The 19,810-nt window shown below is 47.6% G+C and overlaps 1 pseudogene; it reads left to right on the plus strand.

The window, feature by feature from the left end:
- The first annotated feature begins 10,022 nt into the window (after window positions 1-10,022).
- On the plus strand, window positions 10,023-16,328 carry LOC123067381 (uncharacterized; annotated as a pseudogene).
- The last annotated feature ends 3,482 nt before the right edge of the window (window positions 16,329-19,810 follow it).

Here is a 19,810-nt window from a genome sequence, read left to right on the forward strand (position 1 = left end):
AGAGAATGATGGGATCATCTCGAAGAGAAGCGCACCGGTTGGAAAAGAATTAACATGACAACCTCAATGATCAAAAGGATTAGTACTCCCATAGAAATATGAGAACACCGCTTGAAAGATATGGAATCAACACTTGACATTTAAGCAACTCGAATACCACAACTCCAAAACAAAACAAAGGATTTGCTTGCTGAATAAGCCGGAACAAATACATATGATAGAGATTTACCCAATCCCATATCATGCATCTGTCGGAAAGATAATCTAGGATCTACTTGAATTCCCACCTATAAACTCCCGAAACTTTCTGGTTATGCAATCTGGTGTTGGGGATACAGGGGAAGCAATATATCTCACCCAAACTAACAATCCCTACATCCAGCTGTATCCATCCGTCAACACATAACCAAGAAAACTCCGCAAATCGTGTACCTCAACCTTCGAAAAGCATCCATTATACGAGTTATGGCAATACTCCCGAACTCCCGCCCCAATACTGGGTGGCGTCGAGGTTATCTCACCAACAACTGCATAAAACAGATTTTCGATGTCGGCAAAACTCAGGTATTCCAGAACTGCAACGATAAAATTATGACGACAACACCTGGAGCTCAACTCCCTGGGTCAATGCCACATAATAGACAGGAGGCACCAAGAGCAATGTTCTCGTCACAAAACCATCGGAACGATTCCAAGATACCCGCGTGATCCTAAAAAAATTTTAGTGAAATTTGAGGAGAGGAAAGACAAAACATCTACGTCAGGAGACCTCACCAGAGCGATAAAGGGGCTGAGGAGTAAAAGGAATCCTACTCTCCGATATATATAATCCTAAGACTCAAAACATTTTTTGTTCTAGACTCAACAACGGCCAACAAACAAGGGGGCTCCTATGGTCGGTCGAGGCTTTGATTACCAACTTGTCACGCCCAATATGCGATACTATCCTAAAGAGACTCGAAGGTCCCACCAAGGATAGAACCGCATATTGATACGCTTTTGCAAGGTGGATATCATTACATCAACATTACATAATAGATGGGGATACATACAAAAGGCATACAATGCCACACGAATACAACATCATCTTACATAAGAGCACCATCCGACTACGGATGTAACACAAACAGAAACTCAAACGACATCCACCCTGCTAGCCCAGGCTTCCGACCTGGAACCTATCCCCTGATCAAAGAAGAAGCAGAAGAAGAACTTCAAAACAAGCAAACATCGCTCTCGCATCATGATCATCGCATAACCTGTACCTGCAACTGTTGTTGTAGTAATATATGAGCCACGAGGACTCAGCAATCCCATTACCATGGGTATCAAGACTAGCAAAGCTTAAAGGGTAAGGAAGGGGTAAAGTGGTGAGGTTGCAGCAGCGACTAAGCATATATGGTGGCTAACATACGCAAATAAGAGCGAGAAGAGAGCAAATGGAACGGTCGTGAAGCTAGAAATGATCAAGAAGTGATCCTGAACTCCTACTTACGTCAAACATAACCCAAAACCGTGTTCACTTCCCGGACTCCGCCGAAAACAGACCATCACGGCTACACACACGGTTGATGCGTTTTAATTCAGATCTGGTGTCAAGTTATCTACAACCGGACATTAACAAATTCTCATCTGCCCATAACCGCGGGCACGGCTTTCAAAAGTTTATACCCTACAGGGGTGTCCCAACTTAGCCCATGATAAGCTCTCGTGATCAACGAAGGATATACCTTCTCCCAGGAAGACCCGATCAGACTCAGAATCCCAGTTTACAAGACATTTCGACAATGGTAAAACAAGACCAGCAAAGCCGCCCGATGTGCCGACAAATCCCGATAGGAGTCGCACGTACCTCATTCTCAGGGCACACCGGATAAGTCAAGCTACGAGTAAAACCAGCCCTCAAGTTGCCCCGAGGTGGCCCCGCAGGCTGCTCATTTTGGACCAACACTCGAAGGAGCACTGGCCCGGGGGGGTTAAAATAAAGATGACCCTCGGGCTCCGGAAACCCAAGGGAAAAAAAGGCTAGGTGAGGCAAATGGTAAAACCAAGGTTGGGCCTTGCTGGAGGAGTTTTATTCAAAGCGAACTATCAAGGGGGTCCCATAAATCACCCAACCGCGTAAGGAACGCAAAATCCGGGAACATAACACCGGTATGACGGAAACTAGGGCGGCAAGAGTGGAACAAAACACCAATCATAAGGCCGAGTCTTCCACCCTTTACCAAGTATATAGATGCATTAATAAAATATGAGATATTGTGATATCCCAACATAATCATGTCCAACATGGAGCAATCTTCGACTTCACCTACAACTAACAACGCTATAAGAGGGGCTGAGCAAAAGCGGTGACATAGCCAAGCAATGGTTCGCTAGGAAGGATGAAAAAGGTTAGCGGCTGACATGGCAATTGGTGAGGCTTGAGCAACAAGAGATAGGTAGCACGGCAAAGCGATAGAACGAAGCAACTAGCATAGCAATGATAGTAATGAGATCCAAGGTAGCGGTCATCTTGCCTGAAATCCCGCAAGGAAGAAGAACGAGTCCATGAAGAAGACAAGCGGACGTAGTAGAATGAATCCTCACAACTCCGGAACGAAACCGAAGGCAACCCAGAAAGAAGCAAACAAAAAGGTAAACAAACATCACATAAACATGACATGATGCACAATCAGGTATGATGCATGTCCGGTTTAAATAGGCATGGCATGGTAAAATGCAACAAACCATACTACAAGTTAAGTGGAGCTCAATATGCAACGAGTTGCATATTGACAAAAGACCACATGCAATTATTTAGTCTGGTCTCGGTTAGGTACCCAACAACATTAAATGTTATTAAACATGGCAGGGGGTGAAGCACCAGAAAACTTCCTATCTAGGCAAGTTTAAATGAGGCCGGAACAACAAACAACAATTCCGGAAAATCCTCATGTGCATATTTTAGATTTGGTACTGTTCTGCCTATTACATAAATTTAGAGTTTTTAAATAGTAAAACAAAGTGCACCATGTTAATCTAGGAATTTTTCCACACCATTTACATATAAAGAACGTTTAAAACCGAGCTATGGTTATTTAGTTATGAAATAAATCATTTTTTACATGGCATTATGCAAAACAAATGCAAACAGTAGTTTAAACATGTTTAACATGGATGAAAGTAGCATATTATTAATCTACACAAAATTCTAAGCATTTTACATGTTTAAAACATTTTAATCCGATGCACGGTTGAGGAGTTATTACATGCATGAACATGGAGGGGTATTCTGCAAAACTGTAAATCACTGGATAAATGGACAAATTCGCAGACGGAAAAAAACATGATCCGGGCCACATCTGGAGGGGCCGAGGTGCTGCTCACCTTGGGTTCCAGGGAGCTGGGCCTTGGCGCGGCTTGGCTGGGCCTGGCGCTGGCTGCGGTTACGGGCCTGGCAGGCAGATCGAAGCGGAGGCAGGGCGATCGGGTCAGCGCAGAGGGTCAACGAGCAGAGGATCAGTGACTGGGCGTGCGCGTCCTCTCCTGCTCGATGCAGAAGCAGGGGAGGTCGATGCGGTCAACGGGCGAGCGCTTGTCCGCTCGAACTGGCCAAGACAGAGCGGAATGACGGCGGGACTTGCCGCGACGGACGACCTCCGGGAAGAAGATGGCGGCGGGCGGAGGCGCAGCTACCTGGAGGCGGGAAGAAGCCGAAGACGCAGAGCCTTGCTGGTTCCAGCGGAGAAGACGACGAACAAAGCAGTGCAGCGGCGGGAGCTGGGGCTTCGTCCGGTTCCTGCTAGAAGAAGCGGAGGGAGAGATGAGAGCTCCGGGAGAGAGAGAGATTAGAGCAGAGGGAGATGAAGGAGAGGGGCGCGAGGACTAGCCTGGTGGATGACTCACCGACGGCGCCGAGCGGCAATGACGAAAAGGGCTTCGGGAGGAGCTCCTCTCCCTGGGTCGATGAGGAGAGCGAGGAGGCTCAGGCACAAGGTGTGGCTCGGGCGCGCGAGAGGCCTGGCGAGGACGCGGCTTGAGGCGGAGCAAAGGCGGATCCAAGAGGGTCGGACGCGAGCTTGGGCTGCAACCATCCATGGCGCTGCATTAGGAGGTCGAGAGAGAGATGTGAGGCACGGGAGGTGCAGGGGAAAACGAAGGAGTAGCAGCAGGGCATCTCACCGGCGGCAGAGGAGGTCCTGTGCTCTAGCGAGGTGGAACTCCAGCGTGGCACACAAAGACGACGGGATCCAGGGGAGGCACTAGTTGGCAAGGAGAGATCGAGGGGGGTTTGGATCGGGGGTGCGGGCTCCTAGATCGAGGAGGAGCAGTTGGGAGAGCTGGTTGGTGGCTGGAGGAAAACAAGGAGAAGGGAACCCGAGGGGATTTGGCGCTGGTGGATCCCAAGGGGGGATTGGAGACGGCGGCGGCGGCTGGATAGGGGAGGATGGATGGGACAAGCCCCTAGGATCTAGGGTTAGACTATTTAAATAGGTAGGTGGGATTAGGTTAGGGGATATCGCGTCCCTCCGATTAGAATCGAACCGTCGAAAAAATACACTAGGAGAGTCCAAATAAGAAAATGGAGATGTTTTTGGGATGTTAGGGGATGATCCGGACTCAACGGTACTGGTTCGGGTTCGGGGCAGTTTCGGACATGGTTGCGAAGGGGGTTTCGATGCACTGTGCAAAGAGGGATTAGATGGTTTGACAAGAGTGAATCGAAAACCCAGTTGGTCTGGAAAGGTCAACAAAGGCAAAGCGGTCCGAGGGACGGTGATGAAGGCAAAGGGAGAAACGGCAACGACGAGCGAATGCAAGTTTTATGAAAACGATGCCGATGCAATGCGAATGATGCCATGATATGAAATGCATGCCATGAACAAACTGCAAAACAAAAGATAAAAAACCCAACCACGAAGAAAATATCATATTACATATCCCGAAAAGCCAAGAGTTGGAGTTACGAATATGGAAAGTTGTATCCGGGGCGTTACAGTCGATCCGCTCCACCGTCGCCACATAATCCTGTGAAATCAGTACGGTGGCTTAAGTTCCTCCCACGAATATAATGAGGAAAGGCACATCTTTCGAAATGTAGAATGCTTACCGAATTGGCGTCGCGCTTGGCGCTGAGTCCGCGTTCCTCGGTGGTGGGAGGAGGAACTTCGTTGGCCTTGAACAACACCTTCCAGACGTCTTTGTGTGTCGTGTCGAAGAGCTCTTGCAGTGTCTGGTGTTGGGCCGCGTCGAACTCCCACAGGTTGAATGCCCGTCTTTGACACGGGAGAATCCGGCAAAACAACATGACCTGGACCACGTTGACAAGCTTGATCTTCTTGGTTATCATATTTTTGACATAGTTCTGGAGTCCGGTCAGCTCCGCAGGCGCGCCCCAGGCTAGCCCTTCTTCTTCCAGGAGGTGAGCTGCATGGGGATGCCAGATCGGAATTCGGGGGGCCGCCACCCAGTTGGCGTTGCGCGGCTCGGTGATGTAGAACCACCCTGATTGCCACCCCTTCACGGTCTCCACATAGGAGCCTTCGAGCCAAGTGACACCGGGCATCTTGCCCACCATAGCGCCTCCGCACTCCGCCAGCTGACCAACCACAATCTTCGGCTTCACGTTGAAGATCCTCAGCCACAGGCCGAAGTGGGGCCTGATGCGGAGGAAAGCCTCGCACACGATGATAAATGCCGAAATGTTGAGGATGAAATTAGGGGCCAGATCATGAAAATCCAGCCCGTAATAGAACATGAGCCCGCGGACAAATGGGTGGAGGTGGAATCCCAATCCGCAGACAAAGTGGGCGAGGAACACAACCCTCTCGTGGGGTCCCGGAGTCGGAATGATCTGCCCTGCATCCGGGAGCCGGTGCGTGATGCCTACGGCCAAGTATCATGCCGCCCGAAGCTTCGTAATGTCCCCATCCACTTGCCTCCCGCTTCGGACATGTTTGGCTGTACGAGAAGGTGAGAACTAGGGCGCTGGAGCTCGAGCGTGCAAGAATGGATGAGAGAAGAAGGAAGAAGGCGTGGGTGAAAGAGGAGGATCCCTATCTCTTTATAAAGGCGGTAGAAACTGTGCACCTCCCCACTTGCCCGTTAAGATCACTTGTTTCCCAAGCGCCACGATTGATGGCGCGGTTGGGTTACGCATACCCGTATTGATGAGAATCCCGTGATAAGGGGACACGATCTCTGCTTCGACAAGACATGTCAAGGAAACCGCCTCGCATTACGTGCAATAGCTGGTTGTGAAAAACGGTTCGAATAATGACCAGACCGTGGCGTGATATCATAAAAAGCTGTCAGCAGGTTAGATTTGCGGAATATTGTACTCTCTGTGGTGGTATGTAGATTTTGTTTTGCAGAGCCGGACAAGATTCCCGTGTTCAAAATCTTCTATGGAGTATTCGGAAAAGGAACCCGCCTTGCAATGCCGAAGACAATCTGCGCGCCGGACTCGTCGTCATTGAAGCCTGGTTCAGGGGCTACTGAGGGAGTCCTGGATTAAGGGGTCCTCGGACAACCGAACTATATACTTTGGCCGGACTGTTGGACTATGAAGATACAAGATTGAAGACTTCGTCCTGTGTCCGGATGGGACTCTCCTTTGCATGGAAGGCAAGCTTGGCGATTTGGATATGTAGATTTCCTTCTCTGTAATCGACTCTGTGTAACCCTAGCCCCCTTCGATGTCTATATAAACTGAGGGTTTAGTCCGTAGGACAACAACAATCATAATCATAGGCTAGCTTCTAGGGTTTAGCCTTTACGATCTCATGGTAGATCAACTCTTGTAATACTCATATCATCAAGATCAATCAAGCAGGAAGTAGGGTATTACCTCCATCGAGAGGGCCTGAACCTGGGTAAAACATCGTGTCCCTTGCCTCCTGTTACCATTAGCCTAAGACGCACAGTTCGAGACCCCCTACCCGAGATACGCCGGTTTTGACACCGACGCCCACGACAACAGTTGGGATTCTTATGGAGACTCTCCCTCGTTGATTCCTCTCTGACTTTTGCGACCATCGGTGATGGTCGTTCTTCTCTTCCTTCCCGTGCATTACCAAAAGGAAGAACGACCCCATGACAACAGTCGGCATTCTTCTTCTATCATATATGGCGGATTACCGACATACTTAAAGTCAACCCGAAATGTCGTTTAATTATCTTTCTAGAAAATCCGGGCCACTCGACATTTCCTATATATTCTAGCACAAGTCATGCCAAAATTCGCGGAAAAATCCGGCATGACCTTTGCTAAAAAGGAAATATATCGAATGCCTGAAATTTACCAGAATGGAAATTAATCAACACTCCGGCAAAACATAGGCCACTCTGAGGTGTTCCCTGCAAACATAGGCCACTTGTCACAGCTACTCATCTACTACTCTACTACATCTATCAAAACATCTACATCATCATCAACATGGGGATTTGGCTGGTCCCACCTCGAGGTCGGAGGGGGTCGGTGATGGGGACGACGGCGGGGATGATGCAGGGCTCCTTGATTTATGCAAAATAAATAAACATTATTATCCTCATTTTAGGACATAGTGAATAGGACTTACTGTCTACTTCTTGAACCATAGAAAATGCCCTAATTTCAGAATATAACTTAGAGTTTAATTTCTGAAATTCCTAAATTTGATACCTAAAAATTTGTCATATAGCATTCCAATACATTTCTATAATTCAAAAAGTTCTATACCTAAAATTTATATTACTAATTTTTTTACTAAAATTTTGTATTACTAAACATTTATATCTACCTTGTACAAAAAATTCTACCTATCTATACTATTCAAAAAACCTACATTCTACGGTCAAAGTGTTACATATCAACTAAATCTATTAACTATGTTTGAATTTTTACTAATTCACTCTAAACACTATAAGCTATCAACAAAACCCTAGAAGCATACTAAATCAAAGTGTTACATATCAACTAAATCTAAACACGATAAGCTATCAACTAAACCCTAACTGTGTGGATGGAGGAGGGGAGGGAGGATGGGCTATGGATGGAGGAGGGGGCAAGGAGGGGTTGTGGAGGGTGGAGGGGCTGTTGATGGAGGAGGGGCGGCTAGAAGAGGGAGGAGTAGGGGGAGGGATGAGGGGAGGAGGAGAGGTGGCTAGAGAAGGGAGGAGTAGGGCGGAGGAGGGAGGAGGGGCAGCTAGACGAGAGAGGAGGGAGGAGGAAGAGGAGAAGAAGGAGGCTTACTGAGGCCGGGGGATGGCGGGGACGCCGGCAGCAATGCGGTGACGGCGGCGATGGTAGGAGGAGGACGGTCGTGGCGGTGACAGTGAGACAGGGAGAGTGAGGAAACGGGCGGGACGGAGGGATAAGGACGGTTTAGCAGCAGCACGGGCCACGGCCCAACGCTAATACTATCTAGTTAGCAGTAGCGTGGTTCCCACAGGGGTGCTACTACTATACCTAGCCTGTTGGCAACAGTGTGGCATGTATAATGGTAGCACGTTTTGTTCTTGTCGCGCTACTGCTATGCACATAGCAGTAGCGTTCTTTGTATACATGTGCTACTGCTAATAGTAGCGCCTCATTTTAGCCCGCGCTACTGATAAGCTTCCATGTATAAAGTTTTCCCTAGTAGTGGTCCCCACTCACTTTTGCCTGCAAATTTTGATGTGTCTCCCACATAGTCTCATAGCGAAACTGTTGTTGTCTCTGTCTGATGTCGCTATCGCCATGCAGGTCTAGCATGACAGGGATATGATCCGAAGAAGCCACTGCTGCCAAGTGGACCAACCGTGTTGCCGGGAAACATGCAGACCGTACAACGTTGACCAACGCCCTATCTAGCCTCACCATCGTATAGGTTCCTTCTGTCCCCCTTTTCTCAAAAGTCCAAGGTATACCAGAGTGTCCCTAATCAAGCAGGCCACAATCATCAACGACTTAATGGAAAGCATCAATTTGATTCTTGCTCGGGGCCTTCAACACGTTAGAGCTCGTCGTGCGCACACAGGATGTCATGTGTTGGATGTTCAGTCGAACCAAGTACGAGCTGGACTTTCCGGCGTCGAATCCCGAGAGGTGGGGGAGTTCATCAGTCACGAAGTGCATATTGTGCCCCTCAAGGAGAAGAGGGAAGACCCCATCGTCCTGGGGCATCGCGACTTCCGTGAGAGCAATGCGATGGCTATGACAAGGTTCATCATGAAAGATCCACACCTCGTGCAGGCGAGGTACGAGTTTTTTTGGCAGTAGAGACGTGCAGGGCCATGCATTGGAAGTTTTTTTTTGGAAGTTAATGTGCCAAGATTCCATCTGGAGAATTACTCTCAGGTGGTGGCGAGCAAGTTAACGGACAAGGCGAAAGATTTCTCAACAAATGGTCACTTGATCAATGAGATAAAGGCCCTCACTCTGTCTTTTCAAGAGTTTAGAGTGGAATGGGTGAGGAGATCTACAATAGCGCATCGCATGTTTTGGCTCGGAAAGGTTCACGAATAGGACTGATGACAAAAAATGAAAATTGTGTAAGATTCAGTTCCGGGTTCCGCCCGAGTGAATCCGTGACGTGGTGGCATCGGAGGCCGTGGTGATTGAATAAATTGCAACTTTTCCCCGCTCAAAATAAAAGGGAAAGAGACGCTCAGCGCAACAAGGCGATCAAGAGGAGGACGAGGCTGGCCTCCGGTCGCGCGAGATGCTACAAGGGAAGCCTGTCCAGTACGTTTCACTGGGCGATGACGGGCCTCTGGTCTCGCCGCTGCCCAGATCGATCTTTCAGGTCGCCGCCGTCGCCGCTTCCTCCCACCTCCCGCCGCCGCCTCCCATTCCCGCTGCCACGCCACTGCAAGTCCCCGCTCCCGCCCCCGACCACGTCCTCTGCTGCCTACCGTCGCCTCCGGCCACGTGCACCGAGATAGCACAAGATAGGCCCGTCCAGTTCATTAAGGCGTGGACAGGGGAGCAGAGGCGGCTCAAGTACCTATCCCCATCATCTTCAGATACTCCTGCCACTGCCCAGCAACATCAAGACCCGATTTCTCATGCGACAGACATGGAGGACACCCTCTTGGTCCAAGAAGGAAGCGATGAGCCTACCGGTCCGGGCGTCATTCTCAGCAAGGAAGACCAGGCCAGATATGCTAAAGTTTTGCGTCCCAATATTCCTCCGCCTATTGACCCGAACTCTTATATGGCATTTGAGGACTACGACGAGATAGAAGAGCGCCTTGCACGCCTTCGCATCGTTTATTACAAGGTACCTTCATGCTGTATCAATCGATCAGCACTCATTTTAGTTAATGTATGTTATAAAGTTTGTACACGTGCGAAAGCAGGTAATTCAGTCCCGGTTTGGTATGCATGCATGATTTTATCTTTTGTATCATCTGTGTGTAGATTGTGAAGCCAGTGGCTGCACATGAACTAAAGGAACCAGAAGAGTACACTGAGGATGAACTTATTAAGGAGTCCTACTTTCGGCATTTGGAGGATGATGATAGTTTTGAGTGGTTCTTCCATTGCGACGATAGCCAGAATCCTAGATTGAATGACTACCAACGCATTGTCCTTAGTAATTTCGTAAGTTTATCTACACTCGAGCCATCTGCTTTGACTAGTTTGATTATCTTAATCATTGCTGTTCAGAAACCATTTCAACACAATGTGAAAACCGTTAAATCAATGAGGTAGTTCATTTTACTTCATTAATTCCAACCACAGCTGCAATGCTTTTATGGAGATTTGAGTCACTTGTTTCACGGTACGAGTTAAAACTGTTTCTGAACATCTTTTCTTAAAAGATGATTGTTTGACTTGCATCACCATATTCTCTTCTGCGGTTATGAGAACATTGATTTTGTATGACACCATTTCTAGCATGCTAGATTTTACTGAAGGTATTTTTTGGGGATCTTTAGTAGGTTTACTTTCACGGACATAACTTTTGTCATCTCACTTAACACTAGCCAACAAGTACTTCAGATGTGCCATCTAATTCTCGTCCTTTTTTTGCAGCTGCCCGATAGTTGTGAACGCCAGTATCGCTATCACGATGATTACCGCTCACGTTATCATACATATGAACTTGATTCCGTTTACGTCAAGTACTATGGAGAAATATCAAAGAAATTGAAGGTACGCATAATGTGATCAAGCTGTTCGAATTTAAAATATTACCGGTGTCTGGATCATTTTTAAAGTGCTAGACTTCTTTCTTGCAACAGTGGGTTGCAGATTATGTACATCTGGATCGCAGTACCGAGAAGGTAAGTATGCCCCACAGGAAATCACGAAATATAGGTATATTAGTCATATACACATACACATGATGATAAACTCCTTTGCACTTTAGTGGAGAAACATGGATACTATAGCATGGAGGCAAGCATTGAGGATTGCAACCCACTTCCCCCATATGACTTCGTTTAGCTGCTTTTGCTTATAATGTAAGATATCTTATCTTTTCCTAATTGAGGTGTTCATTGCTGGTGTTACTCAAGATCTGATCCATTTGATTCAGGAGTACATTATAGAGCTGACAGAAGATGCGTCCCTGAAGGACATAGATCTTCTCTATTTTGAGATATGGAGGCTTGTCGCCAAGGAAGATGTTAGTATCCTAATCAAACATTTGTGTAATAATGCTCTATTGACATGCTTTGTGATTATCATAGTTCGCATGGTTTCAAAAATATTTCAGAGAAAATACTTAGATGCTGTGAAGGAAGTATATGCAATGGACAAATTTGCTATACACAAAAGGGTACTACATGCTGAACTGAATGCGGGTACTGTCTTTGTAACAATAAAGCAAATGGTAAGTTGATCTCTTAATCTAAGGCTGTTTTGCAAATTTGTATAGCCTCCAGTCCGAATTTATGTTGTAAAAAATATGCTACATATTGCCAATGTCTCATTCCATCTGTTACTTTTCTAGATTTATTCCATTGTCAAGGAGGGTGGCATTGATCTGAAGGTAAGTAGGATACTGTATGATTGAGATGATGATACACATGTAACTGTAATAGATTGTTAACATTGGTATGACCTTTGTGTGCTATTTTAGGCTAAAGAGGATGAAGCTCGGGCTGTGTTTAGCAAGTTAGCTTTCGGGAAGGTAGTCTCTCAATGAATCCTCTATGAATATTGATATATCGCGGTACTTTTTATAACTGGATTACTTCTTCAGCATAAAACAAAGAACATGGCGCAGTACGCTGAGAAGAAGATGGAGATTGCAGATCGGTTGGGTTTGGACAAAAAGGTAAATTCTCCAGTATGTTAACTGTATAGCCTGAGTAGGGTTCCGTTCCGAGATTAAAACAAAAAGGAATTTATGTCTGTGTTTGTAACCCACACCTTGCAGGAAGGATTTGTTTTCACAGGGATATGATTATGGGAACATTAGATTCATCGCCTTTGATCTGAAATCTATCTCTGTCCCTTTTGGTTCTGAGATCAAGTGTCTATATATGGTCCTTTATCTCATCTAATAGCGAGACAGAACTAATATGATGATGATTGTATTACATAACCAGCACACTAGTCTGAAATTGTGGATGGTGCTTGGTTCTAGTTTAAATTAGTGGAACCCAGCCACATCCTTTGTAATGTTATTCACGCATGATGCTTGCTGTTGTTTTTTGTTCTTCCGCATTTGTTTCTTAGTTGGGTCCCAGTTCAAGATGGCAACGGGGACGAAACCCGTCGGGTTATGCCTTCCCAAACCCATCCCGACGAGAAAATCGTAAACCCGTCCCTGTCCTCATCTCCGTGCGCGGGGCTAGTCTTCTGCCCATCCCCTAAACCCATCGGGTTTCGTGAACCCACAGGGAACCCATGAGAAAATCAAAATGTTTAAACAAACATAGTGGTGACAAAAAATATCATTTCAGCAGCAAAACAAGCACATTTCAGCAGCATAACTTGAGCAAATTTCAACAAAAAACTATAGTAGATGGTTCAACAGCTATATAGAGTGTATTTCAGCAGCATGATACCCACATTTAAGCAACAAAGTTGATGGGATTTCAGCAACAAAGATGATCAGATTTCAGCCATACGTAGTTCAACAAGATGTGCAAATCTTCCAATGCCAAATCAAAGTGCCAAGTCCTAGGAAAGATCAAAATTCGCTCAAGCTAAAGTTAAACATAAAAAATATGCAGTTTGGTATATGAAATTTGCAAGTACTTGCACCTCACCTACATTCCCTCTTGAATGTCTTGAAGACAACTCCAAAAGCTTTGTCCTTGTTCATTGTCAACATCTATGAGAATCAAATAGGTAGTAATAAACATTTTATGAAACACTGCAGCAAGATAATGATAAACTTTATGATAATATGATAAATATTGCAGCAAAAGATGTAATTTCGCGGGTATTGATGGGTTTCAGGTTCAGGGACTACCGAAACGGGTGTAAACACATGAAACGTGTCGGGTTGTATAATGTGCCCAACAACAGCCCCGCGGGGATGAAAAGATGCCCATCCCCGTCCCCTAATAAGGTAAAAACCCACGGGGACGCGGGTTTCGGGGCCCTGTTGCCATCTTGAGTCCCAGTCACTGTACCTCCATGCGACAATGAAATGAAATTGACAGCAATGCTTTGCATGCCTTGATATTGGTGCAGACTATGAAATAACATCATATGATCCAATTTCCTTGTTTGAGATTAAGTCTGAGAAAGGGTTATCGATATCGTTTTACAGTTTTGAAGTCAGTAATAATTGATCTGGATTCATGTGATCCCAGGTACTTGTTTTCCTTTTTAGGTGTGACCTTTATCAATGTACAAACCCTTGCTCTTGCCCTTCCCTCCCGTTATTTTCCAAATGCGCATCCGTACTCATTCACCGGTCCGTTGTCACACTTCACTCACGCACTGCTGCTTATCCACCTCATCGGCGACCGTGTTCCACCCCACCCCCTCACCCTCCACCATCGTCCCCAACCACACATTTGAGGCTCATCCCTCAACCCCTCACGATGACCCCAACATTATGACTGTGTGATGGGGGAGAAGAAATGAAACTCCGCCTCCCCCCTCCCCCCATCCTCTATACCGCCCAGAAATCGCCCATCCGAGCGTCCCTGAAACCCCACCACCCCACCGCCGATGAAATGATCGAGTTGGACCTAGAGGTGAATAGGGACAAGTACAAATTTTACTTTCATTATTGGCAGGTTTAGGAGAAAATTGCAAAAACACACCCACTACAATTGCGCACATGTTTGTTGAAAACCACCGAAATGCTAACGGGTTGCAAAAAAAATGTTTTTGAGTAAAAAAATTGCCGGTAGCATTAAATGCTCAATTGAGCGCGTTTTGACGGAAATCTGACAGTGGTGCCCGTTGTAAATGATGAGGTGGCACGAAGTAACGGTTACGGCAGACAAGCATTATAGTTGATGTGTGGGGTCCATGTGTCTAGGAAAAGAAAAGAAAGGGGAAAAGAAGAATGGCCGGTGTGGACGTCTCCTCATACCCCGATCTCTTGATGTACTCGTCCACACGCCATCGAGCCCTAGGCCACCCTTGGACATGGCACACCGTCCTCCGATGCAACTCCTGCCCGCCATCAACGCCTCTCCGAATGACGCTTTGCTCATTGGCGGCCAACCTGCGTCGCCACTGGACGATACCGTTGGAAATATGCCCTAGAGGGAATAATAATTGTATTATTTATTTTTATGTTTATAATTAGATGCTTATATTCTATGCTATAACTGACATGGTTCTTACTGTTGGAAATATGCCCTAGAGGCAATAATAATTGTATATGTTTATAATTATATGTATATATTCTGTGCTATAACTACTATGGTTCTTGAATATGTGATTCAGAGAAAAGCCCATAAGCACATGTAGAATAAGCGGTAAAATTTGATTCCTAGTCTTGCCTCTAGGACTAGCTCAAGTGTTGCATGATGGTTATGTTTTTTTATCATAGGCATAAGTTAAATGTAACAAGGATGCCGACAACTTTAAGAGTATGATGTTAGAAGAATGAATGTTGAATTAACCCAGTGTTTGTTATACTCAGAGATGGCATCGTCGCAAGTCTATAGACTATAACAGGGAGAGTCAATGTATGCTTAGTTCCTTAGACCATGAGAGTATCGCGTCACTTCATACCATATGATGCACTTTGTTGTTGTTCTAACGTTAACTCTAACAAGCATAATAGCAACTTCAAGTTCATTAGAAAGTATGACAAGGGGCAAGCTATCTCAAGAGTGGGATTTGCTCCTTCGACGATGGAGAGATATTCGTACGGCCCTCTGGGTGTGACAGTATCTATCAACGTCTGACCAGACACGGGTGAATTTCTCACAAGGATTGATGGTGTCCTGGAATAAGGAGTACTAACCTGTACGGCCTGCAGTCCATGGGCCGGGTTTATGGCCCGCCGATCACTAGAAGGAAGGACTACCGAAGTTGTGGACCTCGGCATAATTGAGATGGAAACCTCTGAAGACTTGGCATGTACTTCAAGGATTTCTCTATAGCCGGTGCATTGACAACCGACCATATGTGTAACCTAGGTACCCCCGATGCATATATAAGCCGAGGGGTTTAGGGGGTGTTTGTTTCCAGGGACTTTTTGGTGTAGGGACTAGAAAAAGTCCCTAGCAAACCAAACAGGGTGGGACTTTTTGGGACTTTTTGCTAAAAGTCCTTAGAAGCACCTCCTTTAGAGTCTTTTTCAAAAAGTCCCAGGGACTAAAGAAAGTCCTAGGACTAGAGAAACAAACACCACCTTAGTCTTTAGAGGCACGATTACCAGCCTTAGGGTTTAGAACACAATTGTATGATCTCGAGGTAGATCATCGTGTACTATACACTCGATCACATTAATATAATCAAAGCAGGACATAGGGTTTTACCTTTTTGAGAGGGCCCAAACTTGGGTAAACATCGTCTCCCTTTGTACCCAGTTATCATTGTTCCTAGACTAACAGCTTGGAACCCCCTACACGAGATCTGCCGATTTTAGCACCAACATTGGTGGCCCATATAGGCCCCACTGTGTGGTTGAAAAGGATTAATGGCGCTTCTTTAGATCAATAGAGACATCGGCTGCGGCAACATCTTCGTCCCCGGCCAACTGTTCGTGTTCGGCAGCATCGTCCTTCACGTTGATTCGGCCGGACACCTCGACTGTGTTAAAAGCTTCGCCCTGGATCAGATCATCACATTTGGGAGTTTGGAGTGTACTGCTGATTCTCGTGGCAATCTCGCCCTCTGTTGCTTGGCACCAAATCAGCTGGAGAACTCCGCGGATGTCGTGGCCTTAACCATGGACCTGTCCTTGGATCCGAACCTCGAATCAAGTCTCACCTTGGAACCTTGAGTTCGGATCTGATTTTTTCCGAAGCAGACTAGGTGTGACGCCCTCGATTCAATCATACACTAATCATACACGCAAATGTGTACGATCAAGATCAAGGACTCACGGGGAGATATCACAACACAACTCTAGACACAAATTAAAATAATACAAGCTTTATATTACAAGCCAGGGGCCTCGAGGGCTCGAATACATCAGCTTGAATACAAACGAGTCAGCGGAAGCAACAATATCTGAGTACAGACATGAGTTAAACAAGTTTGCCTTAAGAAGGCTAGCACAAAAGCAACATCGATCGAAAAGGCAAGGCCTCCTGCCTGGGAGCCTCCTAACTACTCCTGGTCGTCGGCGTCTGTCACGTAGTAGTAGGCACCCTCGGGGTAGCAGCCGTCGTCAAAGGTGGCATCTGGCTCCTGGACTTCACCATCTGGTTGCAACAACCAGAAAGAAGAAGAAGGGGGAAAAGGGGAAGCAAAGCAACCGTGAGTACTCATCCAAAGTACTCGCAAGCAAGGGTCTACACTACATATGCAACATTATCAAAGGAAGGTTGTATATGTGGACTGGGCTGCAGAAAAGCCAGAATAGAGAGAAGGTCTAGTCCTATCGAAGACTAGCATCTTCTGGGAACCACCATCTTGCAGCAAACAGGAGGGTGTAGAGTAGCATAAAGTAAAGTGGTAGTAGTGTTATCAACCTCGGCCAGAGATCCTTTCTCGACTCCCTGCGAGAAAGCAATCCCAGAGCCATACTATCCAGTTATCATCACAATCAAATCCTCATCACCAACCAGTTCTCATCACAAGTATCCAGTTCTAGTTGTATCGATCGGGATACAACTCCAAGTGTCCGTTACCGTAGGACAGGCTATCGATAGATGTTTTCTTCCCTGCAGGGGTGCACCAACTTACCCACCACGCTCGCTTAACTCCGGCCGGACACACTTTCCAGGGTCATGCCCGGCCTCGGCCAAACAATACGCCGCAACCCGACCTAGACTTAACAGAGAGGTCAGCACGCCGGACTAAACCTATGCCCCCAGGGGTCATGGGCCATCTCCCCGGAAACTCCTGCACGTTGCGTACGCGGCCGGTGAGCAGACCTAGCTACCTCCCTAAAAAGGCAGGAGCTTACCAGTCCAACCCGGCGCGCGCCGCTCCGTCGCTGACGTCTATTAAGCTTTGGCTGATGTATACGACGCAGAACGCCCATACTATGCCCACGTGATGGTTAGTGCTATCAGGCCAGAGGCCCCTCGGATCAAATATCCAAATCGTAGTGGATTAGGAACGCGCGGTAACAAGCAGAGACTCACGAAAGAGGTGACCCCGTTGCCCCGTCTCGAGGACTTGCGGCAAGGGCTAAGAATGCCCGGCCCCGCCTCGTAATTATCTCACGGGCACCTTCCAGGTCAACCCGTCTCCACATCACTTTCCAAGTAACAGTTGTAAAGTCCAAGTATCCGTGTGTCCAAACATCAAGAGGAAAACCCAAGGAATCACCCCCGGTGGGTTCCACTCAATGTAATCCTCAAGGTGAACGTAGAGGAATCACCCTCGAGGTTCACACTTGAGGGGTTTCACGACAGAGCCGTATCGGAAGTGGTTAAGGAGGAAATCACCCTCGATGACCACGACCGAATAGCTACACTACAGGTTAACATCAGAAGTGCTGTAGAGGTCTCACCCTCGGCACTTGATAGTAACCCAGCAGTGTCGAGCAACTAAGGGGAAAGTGATGTGCGGTGCCGGGGCCTGGTCTTCAATCCCGTTGATCGGGTCTTCAATGATGAAGCAGGGGCAACAAGGACAAGGTGGGGGTCACTGATGGATCACTAACCAGCCTATACTAAGCAGTTTAGGATAAGCAGGTAAGGTGCAATAACAGGTACAAAAGCAGGCTATGCATCAGAATAGGAGCATACAATAACAGTAGCAAAATCTAATGCAAGCATGAGAGAAAGGAATGGGCGATATCGGGATGATCAAAGGGGGGGCTTGCCTGGTTGCTCTGGCAAGGAGGGGTCGTTGTCGACGACGTAGTCGATCACCGGGGCATCAGCGGCCTCGGGGTCTACCGGAGAGAAGAGGGGGAAGAAACAGTAAATATAAAGCAAACAGAGGTAACACTAAGCATGACATGACGATACGTAGCGCTAAGCGTGCTCTAACGCGGTCCTAGACGTTATAGGTGAAGGGGGAAAACAACCGGGAAGGTGTTCCCGGTTCCGGACCTGTGTCAGACAGATGACCGGAGGGGGAAAGTTCCAAGTTCAGCATGCTAGGGGCATGTGACAGATGAACGGACCGCGTATTCGGATTCGTTGGATTTTTCTGAGCAACTTTCATATAGAAAACATTTTCATCGGAGTTATAGATTATTTTATATGAATTTTCTAAGTTTTAAACATATTCTGGAATTATTTATATTAACAGAAAAGGAATATGATGTCAGCATGACGTAGGAGTGACGTCAGCAGCCAACAGTCCGGTTGACTGGTCAAAACTGACACGGGGGACCCACCTATCAGCCTCTGTTACTTAACAGAGCTTATTTTAACTTAAACTAAGGTTAATTAGCTGATGGGCCCCACATGTTAGTGGCTAATTAGCTAAACTAATTACTTTTAATTATAAAAAAAACATTTTAGTTATTATTTAAGCGGTGGGGCCGGTTCGTCAGTGTCACTGTACCGCCATGTCAGCGTGTTGACTGGGTCAACCCAGTCAACGTGGCCCCTAAGGCCCACTGGCAGTGAGCCAGGGGTCGGGCCTGCCCAGCCACGTCGGCGGCGGCCGGCGTCTCGCCGCCGGCGACGTTAGAACGCGGCGGAGCCGCTCGGGCCTGGTCGGAAACGTGCTCGGGGCGGCCGTTTCGCGTGCGGTTAGCACCGTTCGAACGCGCACACGACGCCGTGTCGGGTGGTGGTGGTGGCTCGCCCGGGGACGGCCGGAATAACCATCGGCGGCGAGCACGGGCGGCGGAGGCGTTCGGAGTCACGTCGGGAATGGGATAGGGGGCACGAGAGGGCGAGAGGAAGGGCTGGTCGGGCTCCTGGGAACACCAGGAGCACGATGGAGGGCTCGGACGGGGGCCACGGCAGCGGTGGCCACGACGGTGATGGAGCAGGGCGACGGTGGGCTATGGCGGTTGCGGCGAGCAAGCTAGAGAAGGGGGCGGCCTACGTGAGAGAAGGGAGAGGGGGAGGAGCTCACCGAGTGGCTAAGGAAAGCCGGTGACAGATTAGGAGCAGCAGAGGGTGGCCGGAGTTGGAGGAGATCAACGCCGGCCGAGGTGGAAGGGGGTGGCTCGATCCGCGCATTGTGGAGCTCCCCGACTCCCGTTCGTGGATGGAGACGAAGCAGACGACGTTGACGGAGACGAGGGACACGGCGGTGAGGCGAACGGGGTTCGGTGGCCGCGGGGACGGGCGAGGCACGGCGGCGAGCGCGCTCGGGTCCGAGAGAGGGGGGGGTGCTCGAGGG

Source organism: Triticum aestivum, chromosome 3B (genome assembly GCF_018294505.1).
Source record: "Triticum aestivum cultivar Chinese Spring chromosome 3B, IWGSC CS RefSeq v2.1, whole genome shotgun sequence".
In the NCBI taxonomy this organism is placed as follows: domain Eukaryota; kingdom Viridiplantae; phylum Streptophyta; class Magnoliopsida; order Poales; family Poaceae; genus Triticum; species Triticum aestivum.